A 4,161-nucleotide genomic window follows, 5' to 3' on the forward strand; every position below is an offset into this window, starting at 1 on the left:
TCCTCAAAGGGTTGTCTAGGAAAGGGAACTTCCTAATCCAGAATCAGACAGGTTTTTGGTACCGTAACTACCCTGTTATTTTAAACCCTGTTAGACTCTGCACATTTCTTTGGTTTATTTAAATTTTATTATGTATACGGAAGGTGTTATGATAGGTATAACATGGCATCTTTCAACTTTTTAAACTTAGAAGACCTATCACATTAATGTCTAGAATAACTATTTATGTTTGAGACAAGCCCGAACGTGAATTTAAAATTTTCCGATAAATTTTCAGTGTAATTTTAAAACCTTTTGACTATTTTTTTTCAAAAATCATTAAGCTTAAAAAAAACTTAAATTTAAAAAACCTTTTATACGTTTTTTAAATTGATCGAAGCAAATACCTTTTTTAACCAAATACTCGTCAATTTTCTGAGGGTTTCTTTTGCCCCGCCAATCCGGTGTCGTTATAAACTTTTATTGATGTTACTATAGGCATTATCCCCTAATATTTGAAAAACAAGAGTTCTAAAATTCATTCTCAGCAAAACTTTCGACCAAAAGCATTCAGCCCAGGGCCGAAAACAGGGGGGGGGGCAGGGGTGGGGGGCCCCAAATAATTTGCCCAATTAAGGTAATTTTTAGCAATTTTTTGACAGAGAGTAAATTTTAACTGTGATTTTTGGGTAGAAAACGTAAATACAAAATGAAAAAATCGGTCCCCCAGGTCTCATTTTAGAAACCCAATTTTACGGTAAAGGAAAAGAAAGGAAAATTTTTTATTACCGTCGTTTTGGGAAAAAAGTTAACAAAGCTTGAGGCTTTTGGACCCTTTAAGAACATTTTTAAAACCTTTTCCCTTAACCCCCAGCAATTTTGGGGTCCCCCATTACAGCGGGGTCGACGAGGAAATGTGATAATGCCTTGCCAAAGGGACCCCCCGCATGGATACCCAGGATTCGAACCGGGGGCCTTCACCTTCGAGGAAACCTTGGCCCCCGCCAATGACCCACACAGGGGTAATTGTTTTGGATGGCAAAGCCGCACAACAAAATAAAAATTTTAATTTTTTTATGATGGGGTCTTTTTAAAAGTTTGGCTATTTCAAATTGTGTGCAGCCCCAAAAAAATTTTTCAAACCCTAAACTTTCAACGGGGGGTAAGATTTTTTTCCCCCAAAATATTAAATTTAGATTTTCCCCAGTTAAGGGTTTTTTGGACTTTTTTTTTAAAAAGGAAATTTAAAATGTTTTTTTTTCTGCCAATTTTGTGTTGTTTTTTTCTTTTTTTTAAAAAAAAATGAGGTTTTTTCTGCCATATTTGATGTTTGGGTTTTCCAATTCTAGAAAAAAAATGGTTTTTAAGGCTTGTCTTCCTGTTTTGAAAGTATGAAGTGCGAGATGTTTCTTCCAATTTTTGAATGCGCAGACTTTCCCTTTTTATAATTATATTGTTCCCAAAAACTTTTTAAAAATTTTTTTTAAATTTTGATTGAATATCTAATTTTGACACGTCGAACTTTTACGACTGATCATTTGCAATTGCTTTAGCCTGGCTTGTAAATCCTAAAATATGACAGAACCTTGCAAACTTTAGTGTTTAAAGTAAACATTTTTTATAAAAAAATCCCAAAAAAAAAATTTCGGGATAGGGAAAACCTAAAAAGCCACCAAAACCCTGGCAAACTGTTTTTAGGATTATGATTGGGACATTTAAATTCGCAAAAAATTTTGATCATTTAAAAAAACATATAAGTTTTTATCGCCCTTTTCTAATTTCTAAAAATTGGTGACAAAAAAATGGGGTTTTGTAGATTTCTAAAAGTTCTGATTCTTTCTTCATTCTTCATTCAATCGTTTAAAAATATTATCAAAAAATTAAACTTTATTTTTTTTTTTTCGAACAAAGAAATTTTTAATTTTGAGAATGAAAAAAAGTTTTCCCCGAATTATTTTGGCTTTTACAAAACGGGGTACAAAAATCACATCACTGGATGTACTTGTATACAGACATCGCGTCGTCTTTCCCTTAGAAAAACCGGGGACATTAGTTAAAGAACTTTCGTGATGATGCAGTAGTATTCTGCGTTCTAAACGTTGCCTAAGTTGAAAATTAGCCGTGCAAAGAGAAAACCAACTAGGGTTTGCGACCACATGATCCCGAACAGCATGCGCGTCCCGCTTGGTCGGATCCATGGGCTCCTTCAAGCTATTTTCAATTAGAGAAATCGTTTCGAACGCATGGATCCTGACCCGACTGCGCAGACTGCGAGCTGTTTTCCCAAAATTGCCGTTGTTTAAAATTGGCCGTGCCGAGAAAAACCCTAGTGGCTTTTCGCCACTGGACCAGAACAATGCGCATCCCCCCAGTCTGGTCAGGATCCAGGTGTTCGCTTTCAAACTTAAGCAATTAGGAAAAAACGTTAGCGAACAGATGGGCCTGACCAGACTGCGCGGGTGGAGGCTGGTCTGGATGCATGATGGGCGCAAAAGTCCTATGTTGGTTTTCTCATGGGCGCTCAATTAAAGGTTTAAAAAGAAGAGATGCACAACTAAACATATAAACCCTTGAAGGAAAGACCAACAAAAAGTTTTAGTTAAAAAAATAAGGTTTTTAAATTTTCCCTTTTGGTTGTATATGATACTTGAAAAAAAATTTACATTCAAAAAAGTAAAAAATTTCCCCAAAAAAACAGGCTAATCGCATTTATTTCTTAATTAATCAACGTGTTTTAATTGACAAATGAATTTATAGATTGAATGAAAATTCATTAAAACATGATTTAGTCACACAAAACATGAAAAAGTTTACAGAGTAGTTATCAAAATCTTAAACCCTAGTGTAAATAAAAATCAGCCCAAAAAAAAAAAAAAAAAACATATTTTGGTCAAAAACTGTGTTGGCTTATAATTTGTTGTTTTCGAATAAAATCTTGTATTACGTTAGCCTGCAAAAGAAGACCAGCCTCGCACCCCCGCAGTCTGGACCATGCTATCCGCTAACGGGTTTTTCTAATTGCATATTACGCGCAGGGGGGCTGATCCTGCTGGTCGCAAAAACAAATTTGGTTTTCTCCTGATGCGGTCATTTATTTTTTATTCTTACTAGTCATTTATTTTTTCTAAATTTCAATTTTTAAGCGTTTTAAAAATTTTTTCCTTTTTAAATATTAAAAAAATCCAAACAATGAAAATAACATAAAACAAAATTGCCCTTTTTTTTAAATTTTTATATTTTGGCAAAGATCTGCGTTGAAAGGGATACGATTTAACCCCCAAAATGCAACTTTTTTACCCCTTTTTTTGATTTCAAAAAAAATTTCAATGAATTAATTTCTAAAGCTTCGGGCAACTATAAAAAGTGCCCTTTTGTTCAGATTGCTAAACATAACCCAGTATCTATCAAAATCAGTTTGATTGAAATCAAAATAAAACAAAATCATTTTAGATTTTTCACAAAAAAAGGAAAGTGATGTGTAGGTCGGTTTGAATTTTATATTACAGAAAAAAACAAAACAGGGTGATTTTTGTAAGGGTTGATAATACTTTCTCACTATTAGAATTTTAAAAAAAAAGTGAAAAAATTACAATAAAAAATATCTTTGCATTTGAGCTTATTTTACCCAAATTTTCTGGATCTACTGTACTTTTAAACTTGTTAACAAGAAAGCCCCTGTGAAATAGTAATAGATAGTTCATTTTTGGGTGGTGTTTGGTGTTTACTCACTCACTCACTCACTTATTCACCACTCATTTTTCTTCATTCTTATTTGTTCGTTTTTCGTTCGTTGTCGTTCGTTCGTTTTTCATTATTCATTCATTCATTCATTCATTCATTCATTGATAAAAGGGGTTTTTGTTTTTAAAAACCTTTTTTATCCCCTTTTTTGGCAAAAAAAACTTTTTCTCCCCATTTTCCCTTTTAATAAAAGAAAAAAAACCCCCTCTTCTTATTCTTTTTTTCTTTCTTTTAAAACAATAATTTTTTTTGTAATTCTTTTTTTCTCAGTTCTCATTTTCCCCTCCGTTACACTTACTAAATTTGGTTTTTCCCTATTGCTTTTATAAGCAGCGGTACTTTGAAATCTGCCACGCGCTCTATTTTAATTCAGTGACAGCTGATAAAACCTTTTTTGCTGGGAACAACACCAGGTTTTATTTTAGGGACGGTGTTTGGAAG

Source organism: Mercenaria mercenaria, chromosome 19 (assembly GCF_021730395.1).
Source record: "Mercenaria mercenaria strain notata chromosome 19, MADL_Memer_1, whole genome shotgun sequence".
Classification (NCBI taxonomy): Eukaryota; Metazoa; Mollusca; class Bivalvia; order Venerida; family Veneridae; genus Mercenaria; species Mercenaria mercenaria.